Here is an 18,007-nt window from a genome sequence, read left to right on the forward strand (position 1 = left end):
AATGCCACTTACTGCTGAGGAGCTTCGGCAGTTGAAGACTGCTGGCATAGGGAGAGTCAGCTTTCATCAGGGAACTGGTGCATGTCAGGTTGCCCATGTACCAGTGAATGACCCTATATCCATGCACATATGGACAGTACTGATTGCATCCAGTGGGCTATGAAAAGAGGTCATGCTCTTTTGAGGAAAATATGGTGATGGGATCTGAGAGGGAGGATGTTGTATCATTTATTTCATAAACATATATGGAATTCTCAAGGAATAAAAATGTTTAAAACTTCCACATATCATAACTATATCATTATTGTAGGTGTAATCTCAATAAGTTATAAGTACACTTAGACTAATATGAAAGAGATGTTCAGAATCCTACCATCTTGCAGAATTGAAACTCTACCTATTGAACAATTCCCTGTTTCTCTTGCTTGAGTCCCTGTTAATTATCAGTGCATTATTTATATAAATTTGGCTACTTTTACTATCAAATTCAGTGAATTGGTGATTAGCTGATTTTATTTAGCATAATGTCTTCCAACTTCATACAAACTGTACCTTGTGACAGAATTTTCTTCCTTTTTTAATGTTGAATAATATAGCATTCTTTTTAAGTTTATGCCACATTTTGTTTATTTACATATCTGTTGATGGGCTTTTGAGTTGATTCCTCCTCTTGGATACTGTCAAATAAGCTCCTCCATACATGGATAGAATAATATTTCCTTTTTTGCAATTTAGTTTTAATTTATTTTGGATATTCACTCAGAAATGGGGCAGGTGGATGATATAATTGATCTAGTTTTAATCTGTTGATGAATAGTTACTGTGTTTCTTACAGTAATGTCATCATCCAATGCCACCATTAGTACTCAAGTTTTCCAACTACCTCAGACACACTCCAACACCTTTTGTTTTCTAGAAGTGTTTATAGTAATCATTAAGATAGGTTGAAATGCTATCTCATCCCGATTCTCATTTGCATTTCACTGATAATTGATAATACTAACTTTCATATCATCTTTGAGAAGTTGTATATTCAAGTCCTTTATCTGTTTTATTTTGTTGTTGTTGGTTTTACGAGACAGGGTTTCTCTGTATAGTTTTGGAGGCTGTCGGTCCAGCCCGGCCTCGAACTCACAGAGATCCACCTGCCTCTGCCTCCCAGCCCTTTATCTGTTTTTAATTGGGTTATTTAGGTTGTATTGAAGATTAAAGGAATTATTTATATATCTTCAGTATGTTAAAATATGTGATTTGAAAGCATATGTGAGAGATTTTTTTGATTGGATTTTTGATGTGGGAGACCCATCCTCAATCTAGATCATTTGAGATCAGAGGCTCTTCCCTAAATCTGGGCCACACCTTCTGGTGACAGGCACATCAAAGGACATGGAAGAAGGAAACTTGGGCATTCTGTCTGCTATTCCTCACTCTCAAAGGCAAGTTCATCTACTTCTTCATGATTTTAATATGGACTGAAAAGTAAGTAGCTCTCTAGGCCCAGCCAGGGACTATAGCACCAAACTGGAACTACTGGAACATCCAGTCTTGTGAACTGAACAACTACTGGTTCCTAGGCCTTTCTTTCAGGAGACACCATTTAGCCTACTTTGAGCATAACCTATAATCTGTTCTAATAACTCCCCTTTTAGTGAAAATGCAGAAAGGAGTCCTGATTTGATCTGAATAATAAAAACCAAGACTCAGATAAAGAGGAAAATTTTGAGAGATCAGAGAAGGAGCAAGCCACAGCCATACCTTACCTCTTTAGAATCTCAGACATGAAAGCAAGTTCCTATTTCTTCCTGCTTATCTCCTCCCTGCAGAATGCATTATACTGGTTGTGAACTTGACAAGATCTGGAATAATACTGGTGACAAATTACCCAGATTGGGTTAGCTGAGGTAGGAAGGGTCAACTTTATTGTGGGTGGGGACTGGGCTCTAGGGTGTTTAAAAGGGAGAAAGTGAAATGATCTCTCCCACTTGTTATTTTCTGTTTCTGACTGTAGAAACAGTGTGGCTACCTCCCTGCTGCATCCTGCTTCTACTGCATACCTTCCCTGACATGGTGGACTTCAGCCCCTGAACTATACATAAAAGCAATCATTCTTTCTAAGTAGGCTATATTTGTCAAGTATTGTCACCACAATGAGTACATTATGCAGTTCATTTATTGAAGTTCCTAATTCCTAGGGCTTGTTTCTGGGTCCTCTATTCTACTGTGTGTTCTATGTTCAAATTGTTTTGGCCATTGACATTTTACCATTCTATGAGAATGTTGTAATTTTTTATATTTCTGAAAAAAATATCAATAGAGTTTGGCAGGGAATATATTCAATATGGAAGTAAATTTGAACAGTATTGACATCTTAACACTGGTGTCTTCTACTCCTTCACTTCTGAATGTCTCTTCACTTATTTGTGTTTTCTTTTTTAAATACTTTTTTATTATATATTTTAAATTAGAAACAAGCTTGCTTCCCATGTCAGTCCCAGCTCCCTCTTTCTCCCCTCCATGCCCACTCCTCCCCACCACCCCCCCTCAGCATCCCACCCAATCCTCACTCCATTCCCCAGGGAGGCTAAGGCCCTCCATGGGGCATTTCTAGAGTTTACCATTTCATTCCAGGGAGGGCCCAGGCCCTCCCCCAAGTGTCCAGATTGAGAGACCATTCCTCATTGTGAATGGGCAGCCAAAGTCCACTTGTGTGCCAGGGATAAATACTGATTTACTACCCAAAGCCTCATGGATTGCCTAGGTCTCCTCACTGACACCCACATTCAGGGAATCTGGATCAGTTCCATACTAGGCTCTCAGCCATCAGTCTGGGGTCCAAGATCTCCCCCATGTTCAGGTCAGCTGTTTCTCTGCATTTCACCAGCCCAGTGTTGACCCCTTTGCTCATCACTACTCCCTATCTGTCACTGGGTTCTAGGAGTTCAGTTCAGTGTTTAGCTGTGGGTGTCTGCCTCTGCTTCTGTCTGTCACTGGATGGAAGGTCTAGGATGGTATGTAAGATAGTACTCAACATCATTATCAGGAAGGGGCATTTAAAGTAGTCTCTCCACTACTGCTTAATGTGCCAGTTGGTGTCATCCTTGTAGATCTCTGGAGATCACACTAGTGCCAGATCTCCTCTCAAATCTATAATAACTCCCTCTATTATGGTATCTCTTGTCCAGCTCTCCTTTATTCTTCCCCCAATTCAACCTTCCTTCTCCCCCATGTCCTCCTCTCCCCTCCTCTTCTCCCCCTCTCTTTTTCCTGGCTCCCTTTCCTCTCCCCCTCCAGCCCCCTACACCCAACATGCTCTCAATCTGCTCAGGAGATCTTGCCTCATTCCACATTTTCTGGGGTACCATGCATATCTCTCTTAGAGTCCTTCCTGTTTCCCTGACTCTCTTGCAGTGGGATTGTAGACCGGCACTCTTCTGATTCATGTCTAAAATCCATATATGAGTGACAACATACCATGTTTGTATTTCGTGACTGGGTTACCTCACTCAGGAATGTTTCTTCTAGTGCTATCCATTTGCCTGCAAAATTCAAGATTCCATTGGTTTTTTCCCACTGAGTAATGTACCACATTTTCACTATCCACTCTTCAGTTGAGGGGCATCTAGGTTGCTTCCAGGTTCAGGCTGTTACAAATAGTGCTGCTGTAATCATAGAGGAACAGTCATCCTTGATGTATGAATGGGCATATGCCTAAAAGTGGAAATTCTGGGTCTTGTGGTAGACTGATTCCCATTTTCCTGAGGAATCTCCATACTGATTTCCATAGTGGCTTTATTAGTTGGCACTCCCACCAGCAGTGGAGGAGTGTACCTCCACTCTCCACATCCTCTCCAGAATAAACTGTCATTGGTGTTTTTGATTTTAGCCATTCTGACAGGAGTAATATGGTATCTCAGAGATGTTTTGATTTGTATTTCAATGATTGCTAGGGATATTGAGCACTTTCTTAAGTGTCTCTCAGCCATTTGAGTCTTCTGTATTGAGAATTCTCTATTTGGTTCTGTAGACCACTTTTTTATTTTTTTATTTTATCATTTTTGTAAATTTTAAATAGCTTGTTTTATATGTCAATCCCAGTTCCCTCTCCCTCCCCTCCTCCCGCACTCCCCTTCCCCCCCACCTTCCCACCCTATTGCCAAATCCTTCCACATAGGGGATATCAGAGTCTGTCATTTTACTCTGGGTAGGGTCCAGGCACTCCCCTAAGAGTCTAGGCTGAGAGAGCATCTCTCTTTGTGCTATAGGCACACGAAGACTGTTTGTATACCAGGGATAGACACTGATCCACAGCTCAGGGCCCCATAGGTTGCCCAGGTCTTCTCGCTGACACTCACATTTGGGGGGTCCAGATCAGTCCCATGCTGGCCTCCCCACTGTCAGTCTGGGGTCCAAGAGCTCTCCCCTGTTCAGATCAGCTGTCTCTGCTGGTTTTGCCAGCCCATTCTTTGCCAATTTGCTCATCACTCCTCTCTCTCTGTCACTGGGTTCCTTGGGTTCAGTTCAGTGATTAATTGTGTGTTTGCCTCTGCTTCCATCAGTCACAGGATGAAGGCTCCCAGATGGTTATAGACATCAAGTTCATTATCAGGAATGGGCATTCGAGGTGGTCTCTCCACTATTGCTTAGCTTGCCAATTGGTGTTATCCCTTTAGATCACTCGAGGTTGCTCTGGTGCCTGATCTGTATTCGATCCTATGATTCCCTCTTCCCCCTATTCTACCCCCACCCCTCAACTTCCTGTTCCCCCATGACCAACTCTCTTCCTCTTCACCCCCTCTCTTCTTCCCAGGTCCCACTCACCCCCACCCCTCGCCATGTTCCCCATCCATTCAGGGGATCTTGTCTCCATCCTCTTCTCTTGGGTACTATGCATATATGCGTATTTTTTAGGTACTTTCCTGTTTTCCAGACTCTCTATCAGTGGAAGTGCAAACTGGCACTATCCTGATCCATGTCTAAAATCCATATATGAGTGAGTACATACCATGTTTGTCTTTTTGCAACTGGGTTACCTCACTCAGGATGGTTTCTTCCAGTGCTATCCATTTCCCTGCGAATTTCAAGATTCCATTGTTTTTTTCTGTTGAGTAATACTCCATTGTGTAAATGTACCACATTTTCTCTATCCACTCCTCAGTTGAGGGACATCTAGGTTGCTTCCAGGTTCTGGCTATTACAAATAATGCTGCTATGAACATAGTGGAGCAGATGCCCTTGTTGTATGAATTTGCCTCATTTGGATATATGCCTAAGAGTGGAATTGCTGGGTCTAGTGGTATATTAATTCCCATTTTCCTGAGGAATCTCCATACTGATTTCCAAAGAGACTGTATGAGTCGGCACTCCCACCAGCAGTGGAGGAGTGTTCCTCTCTCTCCACATCCTCTCCAGCATAAATTGTCTTTGGTGTTTTTGATTTTAGCCATTCTGACAGGAGTAAGATGGTATCTCAGAGTTGTTTTGATTTGCATTTCCCTGATGGCTAGGGATGTTGAGCACTTTCTTAAGTGTCTCTTGGCCATTTTAGCCTCCTCTACTGTGAATTCTCTATTTAGCTCTGTACCCCACCTTTTAATTGGATCCTTTGGTGTTTTGGAGACTTGTTTCTTGAGTTCTTTGTAAATTTTGGAGATTAGCCCTCTGTCAGATGTAGGGTTAGTGAATATCTTTTCCCATTCTGTGGCCTGCCTTTTTGTATTTTTGACTGTGTCCTTTGCCTTACAGAAGCTTTTTAGTTTCAGGAGGTCCCATTTGTTAATTGTCGATCTCAGTGCCTGTGCCACTGGTGTTATGTTTAGGAAGTGGTCTCCTGTACCAACTCGTTGAAGAGTATCTCCCACTTTCTCTTCTAAAAGTTTCAGTGTGGCTGGATTTATGTTGAGATCTTTGATCCATTTGGACTTAAATTTTGTACAAGGCGATAAACATGGATCTATCTGCAGTCTTCTGCATACCAGTACCCAGTTACGCCAGCACCATTTGTTGAAGATCCTTTCTTTTTTCCATTGTACAGTTTTAGCGTCTTTGTCAAAAATCAAGTGTTCATAGGTAGACCACTTTTTAATTGGATCCTTTGGTGCTTTGGAGACTTGCTTCTTGACTTATTTCTAGATTTTTGATATCAGCCCTCTGTCAGATGTGGGGGTAATGAATATCTTTTTCCATTCTGTGGGCTGTCCTTTTGTCTTGTTTACTGTGTCCTTTGCCTTGCAGAAGCTTCTCAGCTTCAGCAGGTCCCATTTATTAATTGTCAATCTCAGTGTCTGTTTTACTGGTGTTATGTTCAGGAAGCTGTCTCCTGTACCAATCCGTTAAAGGGTACCTCCCACTTCTCTTCTAACAGGTTCAGTGTGACTGGATTTATATTGAGGTCTTTCATCCACTTGGACTTAAGTTTTGTGCATGGCAATAGACGGGAATCTATCTGTAGTCTTCTACATGCAAGCATCCAGTTATACCAGCACCATTTGTTGAAGATGCCTTCTTTTTCCATTGTATAATTTTAGCTTCTTTGTCAAATCCAAGGGTTCATATGTGTGTGGGTTAATATCAGGGTTTTTGTCTACCTGTCTATTTTTGAGCCAATACCAAGGTGTTTTCAGATTATAGCTCTATGATAGAGCTTGAAGTCAGGGATGGTGATGCCTCCTGATGTTGCCTTGTGGATCAGGGTTGTTTTGGCTATCATGGGTCTTTTGTCTTTTCATATAAAGTTGAGAATTGTTCTTTCAAGGTCTGTTAAGAATTGTGCTGGGATTTCAATGAGGATTGCACTGAATCTGTAGATTGCTTTTGTCAATATTGCTATTTTTACTACGTTGATCCTACCTATCCAAGAGCATGGGAGATCTCTCCATTTTCTGCTGTCTTCTTTAATTTCTTTCTTTAAATGCTCAAAGTTCTTGCGGTACAGGTCTTTCACTTGTTTGGTTAGGATTACCCCAAGGTATTTTGTGTTGTTTGTGGCAATTGAATAGGGTGATGTTTATCTGAATTCTTTCTCTGCACTTTTATCTTCTGTATATAGTAGTGCTACTGATTTTCTTGAGTTGCTCTTGTATCCTGCCACTTTACTGAAGGTATTTATCAGCTGTAGGAGTTCCCTTGTAGAGGTTTTTAGGTCACTTATATAAACTATCATATCATCTGCAAATAGTGAAAGTTTGACCTCTTCCTTTTCAACTTGTATCCTCTTGATCTCCTTTAGTTTTCTTATTGCTCTGGCTAGAACTTCAAGTACATTATTGAAGAGGTATGGAGAAAGTAAACAGCCTTGTCTTGTTCCTGATTTTAGAGGAATTGCTTTGAGTCTCTCTCCATTTAGTTTGATGTTGGCTGTTGGTTTGCTACATATAGCTTTTATTATGTTTAGGTATGTTTCTGTTAACACTGATCTGTCCAGGACCTTTATCAAGAAGGGGTGTTGGATTTCGTCAAAGGCTTTTTGGGCATCTAGTGAGATGATCATGTGATTTTTTTCTCAGCTTGTTTATGTGGTAGATAACATTGATGGATTTTCATATGTTAAACCATCCCTGCATCCCTGGGATGAAACCTACTTTTTCATGGTGGATGAGTTTTCTAATGTGTTCTTGGAACTGATTTGCCAGTATTTTATTGAGTATTTTTATCAATATTCATGAGGGATATTGGTCTGAAGTTCTTTTCTTAGTTGTGTCTTTGTGTGGCTTGGATATCAAGGTTATTTGCAGCACCTGCACCACAAGCAAGTCCAAAGTATCAGGAAAAGAAAGACAAGATGTCCAGCTGTTTGTACTAACAGAAAGCATGTGCTGCCTTTGTTGCCAGGTGAATTTTTGTGTGTGTGTATTTATTTCAAGTGCTAAGAGGTCTCTCTCTTGTAGTAGGGAGCAGTCTTATATACAAGACAGTGGAAAAACCCCAGGTAGAAGAGAGATTGTTTTCTCCCTGCTAGATATTGATGTCAATGGGGGCAATATGGGGACAGTAAGCCAGAACTAGAAAACAGGATGCACCTGTGGCTATTAGCTGACAACTCAGAGACGCTGTGGGGGCTAGGTCATAACAGGTATTGAAGCCTTGTAAAAAGAGTTTGGCAAAGACCCTTCTGCTTCTATTGCATGGAATACTTTGAGGAGAATAGGTATAAGCTGATCTTTGAATTTCTGGTAGAATTCTGTACTAAGGCCATCTGGACTTTGGCTTTTTTGGGGGGGGGTTGGGAAACTTTTGATGACTGCTTCTATTTCCTTTGGGGCTATAGGTATATTTAAATTACTTATCTGTTATTGGTTTAATTTTGGCAGGTGATACCTATCCAGAAAGTTGTCCATTTTCCTTTAAGTCTATTTATCCTAGTGTGTCTTCAACACCTGAGATTTTCTCTTCTATATCCTGTATTCTGTTGGTTATTCCTGCATCTGTAGTACCTTACTTTTCCCCCAGTTTTTCTATTTCCAGCATTCCTTCAGACTGTGTTTTTTTCATTGTCTCCATGTAGGCTTTCAACCTTTGCTCTGTTTGAATTGTTTCTTGTAAATTTTGCTTCTTGTTTTCCTCCCTTTCTTGCATTTGTTGGAATTTTTGGTTTGTTTTTTCTTCCATTTCTTTAACAGATTTTCTCACATCCTCTTTGAGGGCCTGTATCATTTTCATGAAGGTGTTTTTAAGGTCATTCCCTTTGTTTTATCTACATTTGGGTGTTCAGGTCTTGCTGGTGCAGAATCTCTAGACTCTGGAGGTGTCATATTTGTTTTTCTGTTGCTGAGTGTGTTCTTATATTGCCTCTTTTCCATCATTTCCTCCAATGGTTGTAGAAAGAATCTCTACCTCGCCTAGTGGATAGGCAACCAGGGATCCCTTATGGTGTGTGCATGCAAATCCAATACTCTCTGGCCTCTGCTCTCTGGATTCTGCCCTCAGCCCCGAGTGCAGGCAGGAATAGACTGGCTCTCTCTGCAGGCTCATGTTTGCTTGGTTGTCCATGCTCGGGAAAGTGGACCTGGCTGGGATCCCCAGGCCAGGAGATCCCAGAGAGGGCGAGTGGAGGATTTCGGGTCTAAGATGGGAACCCGCGGTTTACCTCTGCCCTCTGCACTGAGTGTGGGAGGAAATGGCCCAGCTCTTTCTGCAGGCTCCTGGTCGCTTTGTAGTCCTTCCGGGCATGAGTCGACCTGGCTGTGCTTCCCAGGCCAGAATTAATCATGTTTTCATTGACTTCCTTTACATAGTTTTCACTGTATGGTGTTTTTTCACTTTTTTTTACTTCTAACAATTTTTGATATTATTGCACATTGTATTGTGTTGTAATTTTCTTTCATAAATGCTCATTGTAGCATAGAAACTTAACTCATTTTTGTATGCTGGCTGTATATGCTAATCAATGATGGTTTTGTTATTCCTAAAACTTTCTTATGACCTGATAACTTTTAAATTGAGTATAATTCTCTTTATCCTATCCTTTAATATATATTTCATTTTTCACTCTATGAGATCTTTGAAATAAATGTGTATCAAAGTCTACAGAATAATATGTGACATTTATATAAGATTAGAATGTACAAGGTGAAATTCTACTTCACATATGTCATTTCATTTAATCCTTACAACTACTGTATCAAGGAACCATTTCCATTTTACAGATTAAAAATCTGTGCAATAGGATTTCAGTGACTGTCAAAGATTATTTACTAAGTAGTAGCCAATCCAAATTATGAGTAAGCATCATAACCACAATTTCATCTAAAATGCAGAGAACAATATCCAAGCCACATGACTGGGGGCCTTTGATTAAGCACTGAGCAAAATTTCTGTTCATTTTCTGTGGGAAATGCTTGATATTCAGTGATGTCACTGAGTTAAACTGTGTACAAAGAAAAGGCAGATGAAGAAGTATTTAGACTCTACAGAGAGTGTAGCTTCATCTTTCAACTTGCATAAAGGTTTCCATCCAGTTCTGCCTTCTTCAAGTCAATTTTCTGTCACTCTCTGGAATAATTCTTCTCACAGAATACATGAGTGTTTATTTCTATTGCTATTTTTCCTTCCATTATATTACATTTGAAGATTATTTATTGTACTTAACTTTCAGTTTCTCCTTCAGTTTTCTTCTTAAGCACTAAAATAATGATGATTTGTGTTACTATTTATAACAAACACCATAGTTGTAGTTAGAAGAGCTGTTTGTCTCTACATGATGGTGACTGAACTTCTTTGAGAACATCAGTAGTATGCCCATTTCAAACGTTCACTGGCTCTTATAGCATTGGTTACACTGAAGATCCCTGTACAAGAAAAATAATTCAAGGAAGAATATCCACTTTAATAGAACTGCAAGAAAAATTCTGAACTGAAGCAGAGAAGATGGCTGAGTCATGGAAGAGCATGAGAACCAGAGCTCAGTCCCTAAGACTGAAATAAAAATTACAGATGTGATACCACAAAATGATAAGCCCAGAATCTGGGATTCAAAAACAAGATGATTTCTGGATGATGGCCAGCCTGTCTAGCCTAACTGGTGAGCTCAAGACCAAGCAGAGATGTATGATATACTTTGTTGACACCCAGGGGAGACCAGCCCCTTTCTGAACAAAAACAGAGAAGGAGTGAATGGGAGGGCAATGAGGAGATGTGGGAGCTGGGGACAGAAGGAGAGGAGGGAAAGGATACTACAGTCATGATGCAAAATAGATGAAAAAAATTAAAAAGTCAGATGCATGGTGTTTCTGTGAATGACCCCTGAAGTCCAACTCTGATACCCACATACATGTTTGTGCACACATATCCTACACACAAATGTGGATCCCTACACATGAGTATGCACACATCTATACATGCAATTAGATGAAAAAAAGAAACAAAATATCTCCAATTCAACCTTTTATAAACTTTGCTGGTTAGCAGTCCTCTGTATCATGAGCATGAAGTCTTGGTTTTATGGAAGAACATAATGATCCCCTTCTCTGTCCCATCTGTGACTTATTTTGAGTGTTCACGATTTACATTCTTTGTTTGGCAACACAGAATGGTAAGAATTTTCCCCTTCATGAGTTCTGTGAGTGTTATCATATCAAATATCCTGAGATTTGTAGCCAGCTAATCTGAAGTGATAGCAGCAAGGGACATGTGACTTTGTAGCTAGTGTAACTTTATTGAAGACATTCATCTGTGAAGATTGGCCCAACTCATGTTGGTTGAGCTATTTTAAAAAATCTTCAACTGGCAGTAAAGAATACATAAGTAAATTAAGAATCGTTTCCATTTTCTGGGGCTAGAGAGGTGTGTAAGGAGGTAAAAGCTCTTGATGATCTAGCAGTTCCAAACCTAAATCAGGTAGTTCATAAATTTCGGTAAATCCAGTTATGGGGAAGATGCCCTTCACCTACACTCACATGCACATACCCACACACATACATATCACTACAAATAATAAAACACTAATTATTCCATTTTCAAAAGCACTGGACATAACACAAATATCCAGGTATAAATTCATTGGAACAAATGAGAGCTCTAAGTAAATGAAAATATATCTCATGCTCATAAATTAAGTTAAATAGAAAAACAGTCACAAGATTACATAATATATGATTTCATAAATATGAAATGTCAAGAATAGGGATATAAGGAGTAACAGATGTTAGTGGTTTCCATGGAGTGGACAGTGTATCAGGATTCTAACAAATACACGGCTTCTCTCGTGGTGATAAAACGTTCAAAAACTAGATAAGGGCAAGGATGTCAAAACTCCACAGACAGACTGAAATCACAAAACTATACACTGTAAAACAATTTTTTTGTATTTAAATAATACCTAACAATATTATACAAAGAAATACTGTTAAATAGTAACTAAAAGACAAACTACATAGGAAGAAAAAATATTTTTAAAGGTAAGAAGTAAAGCTGAATTTGCAGCTGCATACCACTGGTTCACATATTCATTCATAATTTATGGTGTGCAAGAAAAGAAATCTGGTGTGAATATTTGATATATAAGGCTTTAGAAAAATGAAAGGAGACTGCAATTTTGGTGTGCCCTCTCAAAATTTCCATCTGTTTCAAGTGCGTATGCTGTATCTCTTTAATTTTTCATGGGAGTTTATTATTAACAACCTCTTCCTTCTGAAATTAAAATCAGGGCAGATAATACAGAATCAGTATCTGACCTGATTCACAAGGGTTAGGGTTGAGTCAGTGTTCTGGAAGATTCATCTTAATCAATTCCTTACCCATACCTTAAAAATGTTTGTGGAAAGTTTCCATTTAAAAAGGCCATCTTTGACAGACTGTGGACACCCCCATGAAGGCCCTACCCTCTCTGGAGAAATGAGGGGATATTGGGGGGGTTGGGGGTAGGGCATGGGAGGAGGGGAGGGAAACAGAGGGGGACCTGGAACCGACTTGTGAAGCAACCTTGATTCTAATCTAAATTTAAACCTAAAAATAAACAATAAAAAATAAAATAAAAAGGCCATCCTTGGATGCAGTCAATTCAGAAACTGTTATTTCATCAACAGTGCCCACCCACCATTCACAAGTTAGAGATGCTAAAAAAAAAGTCAAGCCATAGCTAAATTTACTATTCTAGTCTTAAGTGATTACTACCTAATTACGTGGCATTTGAAGTTGTCATTTGCATCTTGAAAAATATAAAACTGTTGTATCATGTGTGAAGTTGATAAGGTTCTCTTGGGGATTAAGTGGCTTAACATCTGAGTAGAACCATTAGAACAATGCTAGTCACAAAGTGATCACTCAGTACAATAACCTACCATTTGAAAAAAATCCAGAAAACAGTTTAATTTACATAGCATATGAAATTATCAAGTAATAAATTTAAGAATATAAAATATTTGTGCACTAAAAACCATAAAGTGTTGATAAAATCAATTGAAGCCACACAAAATGAAAATATCTGCCATATTTGCAAATGGAAGTATTGATAATATTCAACAATATTCATATTCTTAAATGACTGTACTATTCTCAATAATATACAGACCTGATAAAAAATCTGTCAAAATTCTTATTATATTCTTATCTAATATAGAAAAACCAGTCAAATTCATATGAAACTACAAAAATAATCTAAACACCGCAAAGAACACAAATAAAGAAAAACAAAGTTGGAGGCATTATATTTTCAATTTTGAATTATAGTTAAAACTATAACAAAGCAATCTTGCCCCCCCATGACCTCCCCTTGGGGTGATTCTGGGTTGTGCAAGGCCCAACTCACCCCATCCCATCCCTAGATCTTCCTGTTTCTGCTATGCATGTTGTTTACCTGCTCTGTCAGACTGGACCATCTGGAATCGGCCCATGTCACAGTCTTGGCCCACCTACGACCTCAGCTCGAGCTTGGTCTTGCCCCCCACCCACCAACTGCATGAGGAGAATGAGGAGAATGCCAGAAGAGCTTGGGCCATCCAGAGTTGCCAACATCAAAAAACTTGAACCACCTATACACCCCGGGAGACAAGAGGAGAAGGAGAGACCCCACCCACCCTCTGGATGACAGGATGGGAAGACAACAGTATAAGAACACATTCAACAACAGAAAGACCAATACAAAACCACCAGAATCTAGGGACTCTAACAATCAAGACTCGAACATTGCAACACAGATGAAGCAGAAGAGAAGGACCTTAAAAACAACTTTATGAAGATTAGAGACCCTCAAAGAGGAAATGAGAAAATCCCTTAAAGAAATAGAAGAAAAACAAACAAAAATACAGGAAATGGAGGAAAATTCTAGGAAAGAACAAATCTCTTAAAGAAAGCAAGGAAAACCAAGAAAGAACAAGTGAAGGAAACAATTCAAACAGTTCAAGGCTTGAAAGGTGAAATAGAAACAATAAAGAAAACACAGAATGAGGGAATTCTGCAAATAGAAAATCTGGGTAAATCATAAGGAACTACAGGTGTAAGTATAACCAATAGAATACAAGAGCTGGAAGAGAGAATCTCAGGTGTTGAAAACTCACTAGAAGAAATAGAGTCCTCAACCAAAGAAAAGGAGGACCCTTAGAAAGAAATATTAGGTCCCCCAAAAAAGGAGACAGGCACTAGAACTCCTAAGTAAATTGGGAGAATGGGAGGAGAGGTGATGGAGGGAGGGAAGAAATAGAGAAGGGAGAAGAGGAGTATAGGAGGAAACCGAAGGAGAGGAGAACAAGAGGGATCAAGAAAACTTAGTCAGGGGAGGAATAGAGGAGAGAAAGAAAAGAGATACTTTAATAGAGGGAACCAATATAGGTTTAAAGAGAAATCTGGCATTAGGGAAATGTTCAGAGATCCACAAAGATGACCCCAAATAATTATCTAAGCAGTAGTGGAGAGGCTGCCTTTGATGCCCTTCCCCGATGATGAGATTAATGACTACCGTAATTGCCATCCTAATACCTTCATCCAGTAGCTAAGTGAAGTAGAAGCAGGCACCCACAGCTTATCACTGAGCCATACTCCTGGAAACCAGTTGTAGAGAGGGAGGAGTGATGAGCAAAGGAGTCAAGGCCATGCTGGAGAAACCTACAGAATCAGCTGACCTGACTTAGTGAGAGCACAGGGACAGCAGTCATAAAGCTGGAAAACCAACATTGGACGGAACCAAACCCTCTTAAAGTGGGTGTCAGTAGGAGGCCTTGGCAGTCTATGGGACCTCTAACAGTATTTATCCCTAGTGCACAAATGACTTTGAGAGCCCATTCCCTATGGAGGGATACTATTTCAGCCTGGATACATGGAGGAGGGCCTAGGCCCTTCCCCCAAAAATGTGGCAGACTTTGATGATCCCCCATAGACGGCTTCACTATTCTTGGGGAGTGGATGAGAGTCAGTTAGGGGGGTTGTTAGAGGCATGGCGAGATGGGAGGGAGAGGGAAGGGAGGGTGAGTTGATATGTAAAATTATTGTTTTTAAATAAAAAACAGTTTAAAAAGCTACAATGAACAAGAAAGTATGTAACCAGAAAACTGGCAAAACAACAGTCCAAAGGAATAAAAAAATAGTGGTAAGTTGATGTGGGAAGTCCTGTGATTATGTCAATAAAGCACTGTTAGGCCAATAGGAATCTAGATAGGTGGGACTAGGAGTCCAGGAGGACTCTGGAAAGGAGAAACACAGGAGTCGAGATGTAACGCCATGGGGGTAGGAAGCCTGGAAACTTCTCTGGTAAGAGACATACTTAGATTAACAATTATGGGGTAAGCCACAGATAGCCAGTAAGAAACAAGCAAGGCCAACAGCTTCATAACTAATATAGCCTCCTGTGTGTTTACTTGGGACTGATGCAGCTCTAGAACCAGGCTGGCGGGAAGGCTTCTCTCAAAGAGAAAGGCTTCCCTTTACAGTAAGTTCAAAGAGTGTTTGCTACTTGATAGATGGACTTGCAGTTAAAACACTTGCCTTGCAAGAAGGAGAACTAGAGATCAGATAAAGCCCCAGAACCCATGTAAATATCTGTTGGGCATGGCGGTGTGTCTGTAATTCAAGCACTGGAAGATATAAACAGGGGTTCTCAAAGCAAAAGCTGGCTAGAAAAACTCTGTATCTGTGAGGTATGGCTTTGATTGGTAGATGCTGGTTCAAGATAGAAAGGTAGGAGAGCCATCAAGGAAGATTTCTAATATCAGCATTGGACCTCTACACACAAGCATATAAGTGTGTGTGCAAACACACACACACACATGCACACACACGTGTATGCACACACACACAGAGAATGCACACAAGCATTCAGACCACAAGCGTGTTCACATAAAAAACTATAAGAACAAAAGGATAGCTTGCCATTTTGCTTAGAATGAATGTATGTCAGGATTTTATGCTACATTAAACAAAGCTGAAAGTAAGAAAAATCATCTATAGAAGCCTACTTTCACATAGGATCCAGGACCACCTGCCCACAATGATCTTGGCCCTTCTACACCAATAATCAAGTTGTCTACAGGCCTATTCTATGGAGGCATTTTATTAATTATTATTTCTTCTTCCTGGGTGTCCAGCTGACATAAAAAGTAGCCCCAAAACAACCAAGAGCCAGGAATGGGAGAGGAATTGGTAGATTTTGAGCAGCATATCTAATGTAAAATATGATGGATTTTTATTAAATAAGTAGTTATTAGCTTGCTATTTTTACAAAAATGTACCTATATGAAGTGAAACATGTTGATCTGCTTTATTATAGTAACTCATTACATAAATTCATCCCATGAAATCATCTTGTCAATATCAAGTAAACACTATGAAATAGATTTTTAAAATAGTAATATTTGTTTTTACTTCTATTACCACAAAGCCCTCCAATCAGCAACTATACTTAGGTTCGACCAACCCTATATAGGAAACCCACAAGGACATACTCATGTCACCTGTTTTAACTAAGAGTATAAGTTTCTCATATTGATGATGATGCATTTAATAGAAATGGGAAACCAAGCCAAATCAGTTCCTTTTGTTAATTTGCTTCTAATCAATTCACTATGTATTTATTGACCATGTAAATCACTGAGTTAGGACATTGGAATATAGAAAGGTTTCTAGTAATAAGTGTAGTATACAGGGAATGGTTACATAATGGAAGCAATACTGTGATTCATAAATGATTTAATTTAACATGCCATGGGTAAAAATAGAAGAGATGCTTAAAACCAACACGGAAATGTTGAGATTTAATTGGACAATTGAGTCATAATATTTTTATTGAAATCTGTTCTGAATCATTTGAATAAATCACTCAATGTCAAGGATGGATTTGTTATCTAGTGGATAGGACTTTAGGATTCAGGGATTCCCACTTGCACAGCGTTTTTTAAAGGCCCTAGGCAAGGATAGAAATTATGTTCACATGACCACATACTGGTGCAAAATTGTAAAAATATGTGTTCTCAATAACTCCTAACTTTTGTGCACTTATTTACTTTTCATTATACTTGAATAATAGACATATGGAGAATATAGAAAGAGAAAATTTGGTAGGGAATATTTTCCATTTGAGGTTAATGGTACACAAACTGCATGGCTCGCAATCAGATGTGTGCAGTGATGCTCCTGTTAGCCATGCTAACAACATCTGAAGAGATCTCAGAATGCATGCACCTCTAGCTGTGTGAACTCACCCACCCTGTCATGGCTCACTATCAGAGGTTGTGTTATATAAACATGCCCTACAGTTCCCAGTAATGGAAATGAGGATAATGGAGGAGAAATAAGGTTTGAAATGTGCACAGCCAGGAGGAAGCCTGTGGAAATTTTTCCAGCCTCAGTGCTGAGAAATTCTAAGCAGCCCATTCAATTCTTATGAAGCCCAGTCAACACAAAAGTTGCTGCCTGTCAAGAACATATTCAATAATGTAACATTGGCAATTATAAACATAAGGTGTGTTTTAAAATGGAAATTGTGTATAAAGTTGAACTTCCCACAATTCTTGTTTTTTACTTAGTATGTTCCATACCTCTAACAAAACTACAGTGAGCCAGGACATTAAGATGGGACATTGTCTGTGACATGCATCCTAAAATACCTGATTGTATCTTATCACAATGGATGCATCTTGTCTTCACACTGTCTGGCATGTCCAGACAAATCAGTGAGCGAGATTGCTACTGAAACTCCAAAACTGCCTGAAGAAACAAATGTTCCAGTGACAAACTCTCTGTCTATATTGATCAGGAAGTCAGTGTATGCAAGTGAAGAGTAATTAGATTACGCAATTATGCAGCCCAACTCAACATCGGCACGATCTGTAAATGCACTTTTCTGTCTGCATTGATTTCAAATTAATTTTGCCTTTTTATATTTATTGATCATGCCAAAAGTCAAACAATGTCTTATAAAAATGTATGAAACAATAATGTAGTTAATTTAAAAATGCTCTCTCTCATATACATATAGGGAGACAGTGAGAGTGAGAGCTTTTTACAATTTTGTGTGTTTGTGGCATCTGTCAGCTTTTGAAATTTTTGATACATCTTTCCTTCTAAGAAGAAGTTTTACTGATAAAAT

This window comes from Mesocricetus auratus, unplaced genomic scaffold, assembly GCF_017639785.1.
Source record: "Mesocricetus auratus isolate SY011 unplaced genomic scaffold, BCM_Maur_2.0 Super-Scaffold_100008, whole genome shotgun sequence".
NCBI lineage: Eukaryota > Metazoa > Chordata > Mammalia > Rodentia > Cricetidae > Mesocricetus > Mesocricetus auratus.